We start from the raw sequence: 12,050 nt of genomic DNA on the forward strand, positions 1-12,050 counted from the left end.
TATGATTTTCTCATAATACAATTTTTCTTCATCACAATCTTCCCTCAGCCTTCAATTAGGAAATTTAATCAGGTATGTCGCATCTGTCAAGTTGAGTTCAATGACCATTGATTAACATCAGTATACCCCATTAAAAGCTTCGCCCCCGGGTGGGCTCGAACCACCAACCTTTCGGTTAACAGCCGAACGCGCTAACCGATTGTGCCACGGAGGCTTGGCACAATATCTTCCATTCAGATATTTTATAGAAATAATATACAAATTGAACAGTGAGTTCCTAATAATGTAGATTCATAGTTACAGACTCTAGATTTAAATATACTTCAAAACTTGTATATATGACATCAATTCAAATTAAGTCGAGAATTTTCTATATATACTGATAAATAGGACGTATATTTTTTGTGCAGCCCTATGTACATTAGAGAACTTTGAATCTGCAGCAATAATAGGTAATCTAACAATCGCCTTCAGAAGTGATGACCTCAAGAATATTTGTGATGTCAGTTATAGTATAAATTCATGAAGTAAACTGTACATGGCATGTATGAATTGATTACTGAAGATTATATGGGACAATCCTTACTTCCTTCTCACTCTCTTTATAAATGCATAATTGCTCAAGTAAAGAACTACATTAGCAAAATGATCGATATCTATAACTCTAAGTTACTAAAATAAGCAAGATTATCTCACCCACACTCTTCCTCCTTCATTTTTTTTCTCAAATATCCTTTTTTTTCTACACTGCCAATGTCTCTAACTCATGTTGTATTAGCCCTAATAATATAGCATTTGATGATAATCAAGGTCACTATACCTTATAAACCGACCATCAATTAACCTCATTATGCTGCCTTTAAAAGCTCCGCCCCGGGTGGGCTCGAACCACTAACCTTTCGGTTAACAGCCGAACGCGCTAACCGATTGTGCCACGGAGGCTTGGCACAATATCTTCCATTTAGATATTTTATAGAAATAATATAAAAATTGAACAATTAGTTCCTAATAAAGTTGATTCCTAATTACAGATTGTTGATTTAAATAATACTTTAAATCTTGTGATGTATATTTGATATCAAGGTCAATTAAATCAAGATTTTTCTATATATACTGATAAAAAAAGACGTATATAGTTTGTGTAACCCTATGTACTTTAGAGAAATCTGAATCTGCAGCTATAAAACGTAAACTAACAATCACTTTTATAGGTGATGGCCTCTGAGAATATTCGTGATATCAGGTAATGTATAAATTCCTTAATTAAACTGTATATGCATGAATTGATTACTGAAATTTATACCAGACAATCCTCACTTCCTTCTAAATTTAATTCTAAATGTATAACTATTCAAATAAAGAACTACATCACCAAAATGATGAATATCAATAATTCTAAGATAATAAAAGAAGCAATATGGTCTCACCCACACTCTTTCTCCTTACTTTATTCTTTTTTCTCATATTCCCCCATTTATCCTATACATTGACATTCTCTCTCTACCTCATGATATATCACCCCTCATAATATAACAACTAAGGAACAAGGTTACTATACCTTATAAACCGACCATTTAACCTCATCATGCTGCCTTTAAAAGCTCCGCCCCCGGGTGGGCTCGAACCACCAACCTTTCGGTTAACAGCCGAACGCGCTAACCGATTGTGCCACGGAGGCTTGGCACAATATCTTCCATTCAGATATTTTATGGAAATAATATGAATATTGAACAGCAAGCTCGTAATAAAGATGTTTCTTAGTTACAGACTGTGCTGATTTATATATACTTCAAAACTTGTGATGTATACATGTCGTCCTGGCCCATTAGGTACATATTTGTCTATGTATAGTGAGGAATATTATGGTATATTTTGTGAACCTTTAGTATATAAGAAAACTTTAAAAAGTGCAACCACGTAAATTAATCAATTTTAATGTTGATAGTCTCAAGACTATTCCCGATATGAGTTAATATGTGAATTCATGATTCATATTGTACATGACATATAGAAATTGATAACTGAAGTTAACAACAGACAATCACCAATTTCTTCTGACACTCTTTTTCAATGCATAATTCGCAAAACCATAAACTAAATCAGAAAAATGATTTATCAAAATAACTACGCTATGACAAAGAGCACGGTAATTTTCACTCTATCAGTTTTTGTATCAACTTTAAAATAGCCGCTTCCTATCACCTTTGAATTCTTCCCTCCTTTTTTCTATTTATGCTTTATCAATCATACTAAGTTACCAAAATAGACATGAAGGTTTTGTTCTTTCTTCAATTTCTTTTCTAAAATTCCATTTCCTCATATCACTACATTCTCTACCTTTTGCAGGGTCAGCCCATATAGTACCTGTATTCATACTAATTTTTAAACATCATTGATCTACGCCATTATGCTGCCTTTAAAAGCTCCGCCCCTTGGTGGGCTCGAACCACCAACCTTTCGGTCAACAGCCGAACGCGCTAACCGATTGTGCCACGGAGGCTTGGTGCAATATCTTCAATTCAGAAATATTAAAGAAATTATGTGCGTATTGAACAGAAAGTTTGTAATGAATGCTTACCCTACATAAAGCATAATCATCACATTGACAACGCAAGTATTCAAACGTCTGCAATTTATAGTTTTTCTTAATCAATAGCGTTTACCAGAAAATCCTTCTGTAGTGTATAGCATAAGAAGAGGCAATGAGCTACATTCTACATTATTTATCTGTTTTGCTACGTTTAGTTGTAAATTTCTGAAAGTTCCATGACCCTATACGTCAAATTTTCTATTTATCAGGCAAAGAATGGATAAAGTCCACTCTCAATGCATGTCACATTCAATAGGGAGGATTTAAAGTATCCATTCCTGTTTTCTTTTCTTTTAGTTAGTGTGTTTGTCCACAAACTATCTAATTATGAATTACTGATAGTTTTCAGTTGAATGAGAATTGGAGAGGGTCTTTAAATGGACAAGGAAAATTCATTGTCTCTAACAAGAAGTATTAAGTATCGATTCATATATGTAACGCTTGTAACCCCTCCCCCCCCCAAAAAAAAAATCATGAAAATATTTGGTACAAATCCTGATGAATTCTTTGAAAATAGGAAACAAGGAACGTATATCCTTTTTAATTCTCAAATATGTAAATGTAGTTTGGGCAAATATAGAAGTAAATTTGAAATCAAATGAAAAACAAACACAGATAAATAAAAAATATAACATTCAAAATAAATTTTACCACAGAACTGTAATATTGACTCAATTTTACAAAATAATCTGTCAATTATTAACAAGACACTGTATATATAAAGTATTAAGAGTTTTAATTTAATCTTACGGATAAAATTTAAAAGAAAAAAAATCCAATTCAGGATGATTATGGAGCTAGATGAAGAATAAAATATATTACGTCTGATTAATTACAGATTTCGCAGTGCATAATTATGATAAAATACGATAAATTAATTTCATGCACCCATGTGAATACCAACTAGATCTATAAAACTGCAGCCACATAAGTAATTTGAAAATCATCTTCACTGGTGATGGCATCCCAAACATTCCTGGAGTTAATTAATTTGCGAATTGATCATTTAAATTGGACCTAGCATCCGACGATGTCAGATAATCAATGAAGTGACAAAAAATGACTGAAGTCAAACTAGATAATGGTTATTATCTTCAAAATCTCTTTCTGAGTGCAGTCTTTACAAAATCATTAACTGAATCTGCGAAATTAATTCATCAAAAGAAGAGTACAACTTTGCGTTGACCCCACTTATCAGTTCTTGTCCTCAGTTTAAAATTATTCATTTTCTCCACTTAACCATTACCGTAAAAATCACCATGTTTATCCGTCATACCCATACGTTCCCCATAACCTAAATTACCAACAACAGCAATTTTGATTTCTCTTCCTATTTTCATATGATTTTCTCATAATACAGTTTTTCTTCATCACAATCTTCCCTCAGCCTTCATTTGGGAAATTTAGTCAGGTATGTCGCACCTGTCAAGTTGAGTTCAATGACCATTGATTAACATCAGTATACCGCCATTAAAAGCTTCGCCCCCGGGTGGGCTCGAACCACCAACCTTTCGGTTAACAGCCGAACGCGCTAACCGATTGTGCCACGGAGGCTTGGCACAATATCTTCCATTCAGATATTTTATAGAAATAATATACAAATTGAACAGTGAGTTCCTAATAATATAGATTCATAGTTACAGACTCTTGATTTAAATATACTTCAAAACTTGTATATATGACATCAATTCAAATTAAGTCGAGATTTTTCTATATATACTGATAAATAGGACGTATATTTTTTGTGCAGCCCTATGTACATTAGAGAACTTTGAATCTGCAGCAATAATAGGTAATCTAACAATCGCCTTCAGAAGTGATGACCTCAAGAATATTTGTGATGTCAGTTGAAGTATAAATTCATGAATTAAACTGTACATGACATGTATGAATTGATTACTGAAGATTATATGGGACAATCCTTACTTCCTTCTCACTCTCTTTATAAATGCATAATTACTCAAGTAAAGAACTACATTAGCAAAATGATCGATATCTATAACTCTAAGTTACCAAAATAAGCAAGATTATCTCACCCACACTCTTCCTCCCTCATTTTTTTTTCTCAAATATCCCTTTCTTCTTCTACACTGCCATTGTCTCTATCTCATGTTGTATTAGCCCTAATAATATAGCATTTGATGATAATCAAGGTCACTATACCTTATAAACCTACCATCACTCAACCTCATTATGCTGCCTTTAAAAACTCCGCCCCCGGGTGGGCTCGAACCACCAACCTTTCGGTTAACAGCCGAACGCGCTAACCGATTGTGCCACGGAGGCTTGGCACAATAGCTTACATTTAGATATTTTATAGAAATAATATAAAAACTGAACAGTGAGTTCCTAATAAAGTTGATTCCTAGTTACAGACTGTTGATTTAAATATATTTCAAATGATGTAATGTATATTTGATATCAAGTCCAATTAAATAAAGATTTTTCTATATATACTGATAAAAAAGACGTATATAGTTTGTGTAACACTATGTACATTAGAGAAATCTGAATCTGCAGCTATAAAACGTAAACTAACAATCACTTTTAGAGGTGATGACCTCAAGAATATTCGTGATGTCAGGTAATGTATAAATTCATTAATTAAACTGTAAATGCATGAATTGATTACTGAAATTTATACCAGACACGCCTCACTTCCTTCTAAATTTACTTCTAAACGTATAACCATTCAAATAAAGAACTACATCACCAAAATGATGAATATCAATAATTCTAAGATACCAAAATAAACAATATGGTCTCACCCACACTCTTCTTCTTACTTCATTCTTTTTTCTCATATTCCTCCTTTTATCCTATACATTGACATTCTCTCTCTATCTCATGATATATCAGCCCTCATAATATAAAAACTAAGGATCAAAGTCACTATAGCTTACAAACAGACCATCAATTAACCTCATTATGCTGCCTTTAAAAGCTCCGCCCCCGGGTGGGCTCGAACCACCAACCTTTCGGTTAACAGCCGAACGCGCTAACCGATTGTGCCACGGAGGCTTGGCACAATATCTTCCATTCAGATATTTTATGGAAATAATATGAATAATGAACAGCAAGCTCGTAATAAAGATGTTTCTTAGTTACAGACTGTGCTGATTTATTTATACTTCAAAACTTGTGATGTATACATGTGTCCATGTCCCATTAGGTACATATTTGTATATGTATAGTGAGGAATATTATCGTATATTTTGTGCACCTTTAAGTATATAAGAAAACTTTAAAAGTGCAACCACGTAAGGTAATCAACTTTAATGTTGATGGTCTCAAGACTATTCCCGATATGAGTTAACATGTGAATTCATGATTCATATTGTACATGACATATAGAAATTGATAACTGAAGTTAACAACAGACAATCACCAATTTCTTCTGACACTCTTTCTCATTGCATAATTCGCAAAACCATAAACTAAATCAGAAAAATTATTTATCAAAATAACTATGCTATGACAAAGAGCACAGTAATTTTCACTCTATCAATTTTTGTATCAACTTTAAAATAGCTGCTTCCTATCACCTTTAAATTCTTCCCTATGTCAATCATACTAAGTTACCAAAAAAGACATGAAGGTTTTACCAATAATCCGGTTTGTTATTCCTTCAATTTCTTTTCTTAAATTCCATTTTCTCATATCATTACATTCTCTATCTTTTGCAGCGTCAGCCCATATAGTACCTGTATTCATACTAATTTTTAATCATTGATCTATGCCATTATGCTGCCTTTAAAAGCTCCGCCCCCGGGTGGGCTCGAACCACCAACCTTTCGGTTAACAGCCGAACGCGCTAACCGATTGTGCCACGGAGGCTTGGTGCAATATCTTCAATTCAGAAATATTAAAGAAATTATGTGCGTATTGAACAGAAAGTTTGTAATGATTGCTTACCCTACATAAAGCATAATCATCACATTGACAACGCAAGTATTCAAACGTCTGCAATTTAGTGTTTCTTAATTAATAGCGTTTACCAGAAAATCCTTCTGTAGTGTATAGCATAAGAAGAGGCAATGAGCTACATTCTACATTATTTACCTGTTTTCCTACGTTTATTTGTAAATTTCTGAAAGTTCCATGACCGTATACGTCTAATTTTCTATTTATCAGGCAAAAAATGGATAAATTCCACTCTCAATGCATGTCACATACAATAGGGAGGATTTAAAGTATCCATTCCTGTTTTCTTTTCTTTTAGTTAGTGTGTTTGTCCACAAACTATCTAAATATGAATTACTGATAGTTTTCAGTTGAATGAGAATTGGAGAGGGTCTTTAAATGGACAAGGAAAATTAATTGTCTCTAAAAAGAAGTATCAAGTATCGATTCATATATGTAACACTTGTAACCCCTCCCCCCCAAAAAAAAAATCATGAAAATATTTGGTATAAATCCTGATGAATTCTTTGAAAATAGGAAACAAGGAACGTATATCCTTTTTAATTTTCAAATATGTAAATGTAGTTTGGGCAAATATAGAAGTAAATTTGAAATCAAATGAAAAACAAACACAGATAAATAAAAAATATAACATTCAAAATAAATTTTACCACAGAACTGTAATATTGACTCAATTTTACAAAAAGAAAAAAAAAACTGTCAATTATTAACAAGAAACTGTATATATAAAAGTATTAAGAGTTTTAATTTAATCTTACGGATAAAATTTAAAAGAAAAAAATCCGATTCAGGATGATTATGGAGCCAGATGAAGAATAAAACATATTACGTCTGATTAATTACAGATTTCGCAGTGTATAATTATGATAAAATACGATAAATTAATTTCATGCACCCATGTGAATACCAACGAGATCTATAAAACTGCAGCCACATAAGTAATTTGAAAATCATCGTCACTGGTGATGGCATCCCAAACATTCCTGGCGTTAATTAATTTGCGAATTGATCATTTAAATTGGACCTAGCATCCGACGATGTCAGATAATCAATGAAGTGACAAAAAATGACTGAAGTCAAACTAGATAATGGTTATTATCTTCAAAATCTCTTTCTGAGTGCAGTCTTTACAAAATCATTAACTGAATCTGCGAAATTAATTCATCAAAAGAAGAGTACAACGTTGCGTTGACCCCACTTATCAGTTCTTGTCCTCACTTTAAAATTATTCATTTTCTCCACTTAACCATTACCGTAAAAATCACCATGTTTATCCGTCATACCCATACGTTCCCCATAACCTAAATTACCAACAACAGCAATTTTGATTTCTCTTCCTATTTTCATATGATTTTCTCATAATACAGTTTTTCTTCATCACAATCTTCCCTCAGCCTTCATTTGGGAAATTTAGTCAGGTATGTCGCACCTGTCAAGTTGAGTTCAATGACCATTGATTAACATCAGTATACCGCCATTAAAAGCTTCGCCCCCGGGTGGGCTCGAACCACCAACCTTTCGGTTAACAGCCGAACGCGCTAACCGATTGTGCCACGGAGGCTTGGCACAATAGCTTCCATTTAGATATTTTATAGAAATAATATAAAAACTGAACAGTGAGTTCCTAATAAAGTTGATTCCTAGTTACAGACTGTTGATTTAAATATATTTCAAATGATGTAATGTATATTTGATATCAAGTCCAATTAAATAAAGATTTTTCTATATATACTGATAAAAAAGACGTTTATAGTTTGTGTAACACTATGTACATTAGAGAAATCTGAATCTGCAGTTATAAAACGTAAACTAACAATCACTTTTAGAGGTGATGGCCTCAAGAATATTCGTGATGTCAGGTAATGTATAAATTCATTAATTAAACTGTAAATGCATGAATTGATTACTGAAATTTATCGTGACAATCCTCACTTCCTTCTAAATTTACTTCTAAACGTATAACCATTCAAATAAAGAACTACATCACCAAAATGATGAATATCAATAATTCTAAGATACCAAAATAAACAATATGGTCTCACCCACACTCTTCTTCTTACTTCATTCTTTTTTCTCATATTCCTCCTTTTATCCTATACATTGACATTCTCTCTCTATCTCATGATATATCAGCCCTCATAATATAAAAACTAAGGATCAAAGTCACTATAGCTTACAAACAGACCATCAATTAACCTCATTATGCTGCCTTTAAAAGCTCCGCCCCCGGGTGGGCTCGAACCACCAACCTTTCGGTTAACAGCCGAACGCGCTAACCGATTGTGCCACGGAGGCTTGGCACAATATCTTCCATTCAGATATTTTATGGAAATAATATGAATAATGAACAGCAAGCTCGTAATAAAGATGTTTCTTAGTTACAGACTGTGCTGATTTATTTATACTTCAAAACTTGTGATGTATACATGTTGCCATGTCCCATTAGGTACATATTTGTATATGTATAGTGAGGAATATTATCGTATATTTTGTGCACCTTTAAGTATATAAGAAAACTTTAAAAGTGCAACCACGTAAGGTAATCAACTTTAATGTTGATGGTCTCAAGACTATTCCCGATATGAGTTAACATGTGAATTCATGATTCATATTGTACATGACATATAGAAATTGATAACTGAAGTTAACAACAGACAATCACCAATTTCTTCTGACACTCTTTCTCATTGCATAATTTGCAAAACCATAAACTAAATCAGAAAAATTATTTATCAAAATAACTACGCTATGACAAAGAGCACAGTAATTTTCAATCTATCAGTTTTTGTATCAACTTTAAAATAGCCGCTTCCTATCACCTTTAAATTCTTCCCCCTTTTTTCTATTTATGCTTTCTCAATCATACTAAGTTACCAAAGTGGACATGAAGGTTTTACCAATAATCCAGTTTGTTTTTTCTCCAATTTCTTTTCTTAAATTCCCTTTTCTCATATCATTACATTCTCTACTTTTGCAGCGTCAGCCCATATAGTACCTGTATTCATACTAATTTTCAAACATCATTGATCTACGCCATTATGCTGCCTTTAAAAGCTCCGCCCCCGGGTGGGCTCGAACCACCAACCTTTCGGTTAACAGCCGAACGCGCTACCCGATTGTGCCACGGAGGCTTGGTGCAATATCTTCAATTCAGAAATATTAAAGAAATTATGTGCGTATTGAACAGAAAGTTTGTAATGAATGCTTACCCTACATAAAGCATAATCATCACACTGACAATGCAAGTATTCAAACGTCTGGAATTTATAGTTTTTCTTAATCAATAGCGTTTATCAGATAATCCTTCTGTAGTGAATAGCATAAGAAGAGGCAATAAGCGACATTCTACATCATTTACCTGTTTTCCTACGTTTAGTTGTAAATTTCTGAAAGTTCCATGACCCTATACGTCAAATTTTCTATTTATCAGGCAAAGAATGGATAAATTCCACTCTCAATGCATGTCACATACACTAGGGAGGATTTAAAGTATCCATTCCTGTTTTCTTTTTCTTTAGTTAGTGTGTTTGTCCACAAACTATCTAAATATGAATTACTGATAGTTTTCAGTTGAATGAGAATTGGAGAGGGTCTTTAAATGGACAAGGAAAATTCATTGTCTCTGACAAGAAGTATTAAGTATCGATTCATATATGTAACACTTGTAACCCCTTCCCCACAAAAAAAAAAAAAAAAATCATGAAAATATTTGGTATAAATCCTCATGAATTCTTTGAAAATAGGAAACAAGGAACATATATCCTTTTTAAATATCAAATATGTAAATGTAGTTTGAGCAAATATAGAAGTAAATTTGAAATCAAATGAAAAACAAACAGATAAATAAAAAATATAACATTCAAAATATATTTTACCAGAGAACTGTAATATTGACTCAATTTTACAAAAAAATCTGTCAGTTATTAGAAAAAAACTGTATATATAAAGTATTAAGAGTTTTAATTTAATCTTACGGATAAAATTTAAAAGAAAAAAAAATCCGATTCAGGATTATGGAGCCAGATGAAGAATAAAATATATTACGTCTGATTAATTAGATTTCGCAGTGTAAAATTATGAAAAAATACGATAAATTAATTTCATGCACCCATGTGAATACCAACAATATCTATAAAACTGCAGCCACATAAGTAATTTGAAAATCATCTTCACTGGTGATGGCATCCCAAACATTCCTGGCGTTAATTAACTGATCATTTAATTTGGACCTGGCATCCGACGATGTCAGATAATCAATGAAATGACAAAAAAATGACTGAATTCAAACTAGATAATGGTTATTATCTTCAAAATCTCTTTCTGAGTGCAGCCTTTACAAAATCATTAACTGAATCTGTGAAATTAATTCAACCAAAGAAGAGTACAACTTTGCATTGACCCCACTTATCAGTTCTTGTCCTCCCTTTAAAATTATTAATTTTCTCAACTTAACCATTACCGTGAAATCACCATGTTAATCCGTCATACCCATATTTTCCCCATAACCTAAATTACCAACAACAGCAATTTTGTTTTCTCTTCCTATTTTCATGTGATTTCCTCATAATACAGTTTTTCTTCATCACAATCTTCCCTCAGCCTTCAATTGGGAAATTGAGTCAGATATGTCGCACCTGTCAAGTTGAGTTCAATGACCATTGATTAACATCAGTATACCGCCATTAAAAGCTTCGCCCCGGGTGGGCTCGAACCACCAACCTTTCGGTTAACAGCCGAACGCGCTAACCGATTGTGCCACGGAGGCTTGGCACAATATCTTCCATTCAGATATTTTATAGAAATAATATACAAATTGAACAGTGAGTTCCTAATAATGTAGATTCATAGTTACAGACTCTTGATTTAAATATACTTCAAAACTTGTATATATGACATCAATTCAAATTATGTCGAGATTTTTCTATATATACTGATAAAAAGGACGTATATTTTATGTGCAACCCTATGTACATTAGAGAACTTTGAATCTGGAGTAATAATAGGTAATCTAACAATCGCCTTCAGAGGTGATGACCTCAAGAATATTTGTGATGTCAGTTGAAGTATAAATTCATGAATTAAACTGCATATGACATGTATGAATTGATTACTGAAGATTATATCGGACAATCCTTACTGCCTTCTCACTCTCTTTATAAATCAATAATTACTCAAATAAAGAACTACATTAGCAAAATGATCGATATCTATAACTCTAAGTTACCAAAATAAGCAAGATTATATCACCCACACTCTTCCTCCTTCATTTTTTTTCCTCAAATATCCCTTTTTTTCTACACTGCCATTGTCTCTAACTCATGTTGTATTAGCCCTAATAATATAGCATTTGATGATAATCAAGGTCACTATACCTTATAAACCTACCATCACTCAATCTCATTATGCTGCCTTTAAAAACTCCGCCCCCGGGTGGGCTCGAACCACCAACCTTTAGGTTAACAGCCGAACGCGCTAACCGATTGTGCCACGGAGGAGTGGCACAATATCTTCCATTCAGATATTTTATGGAAATAAT

General features: G+C 33.0%; 1 protein-coding gene and 10 non-coding genes across 11 annotated transcripts in view; all 11 read right to left on the bottom strand.

Annotated features, from left to right (window-relative positions):
- The window catches only part of LOC137620639 (centromere protein F-like), a 265,316-nt gene that overhangs the window by 154,973 nt on the left and 98,293 nt on the right, over window positions 1–12,050 (bottom strand). The window lies entirely within an intron of this gene.
- Window positions 141–214, bottom strand: TRNAN-GUU (transfer RNA asparagine (anticodon GUU)). Its single transcript has one exon. It is a non-coding gene; the product is annotated as a tRNA-Asn (tRNA).
- On the bottom strand, window positions 1,605–1,678 carry TRNAN-GUU (transfer RNA asparagine (anticodon GUU)). Its single transcript has one exon. It is a non-coding gene; the product is annotated as a tRNA-Asn (tRNA).
- Window positions 4,071–4,144, bottom strand: TRNAN-GUU (transfer RNA asparagine (anticodon GUU)). The gene has a single exon. It is a non-coding gene; the product is annotated as a tRNA-Asn (tRNA).
- Window positions 4,803–4,876, bottom strand: TRNAN-GUU (transfer RNA asparagine (anticodon GUU)). The gene has a single exon. It is a non-coding gene; the product is annotated as a tRNA-Asn (tRNA).
- On the bottom strand, window positions 5,538–5,611 carry TRNAN-GUU (transfer RNA asparagine (anticodon GUU)). The gene has a single exon. It is a non-coding gene; the product is annotated as a tRNA-Asn (tRNA).
- Window positions 6,354–6,427, bottom strand: TRNAN-GUU (transfer RNA asparagine (anticodon GUU)). The gene has a single exon. It is a non-coding gene; the product is annotated as a tRNA-Asn (tRNA).
- TRNAN-GUU (transfer RNA asparagine (anticodon GUU)) lies at window positions 8,002–8,075 on the bottom strand. The gene has a single exon. It is a non-coding gene; the product is annotated as a tRNA-Asn (tRNA).
- Window positions 8,736–8,809, bottom strand: TRNAN-GUU (transfer RNA asparagine (anticodon GUU)). The gene has a single exon. It is a non-coding gene; the product is annotated as a tRNA-Asn (tRNA).
- TRNAN-GUU (transfer RNA asparagine (anticodon GUU)) lies at window positions 9,572–9,645 on the bottom strand. The gene has a single exon. It is a non-coding gene; the product is annotated as a tRNA-Asn (tRNA).
- On the bottom strand, window positions 11,202–11,279 carry TRNAN-GUU (transfer RNA asparagine (anticodon GUU)). The gene has a single exon. It is a non-coding gene; the product is annotated as a tRNA-Asn (tRNA).

Source organism: Palaemon carinicauda, chromosome 27 (genome assembly GCF_036898095.1).
Source record: "Palaemon carinicauda isolate YSFRI2023 chromosome 27, ASM3689809v2, whole genome shotgun sequence".
Classification (NCBI taxonomy): Eukaryota; Metazoa; Arthropoda; class Malacostraca; order Decapoda; family Palaemonidae; genus Palaemon; species Palaemon carinicauda.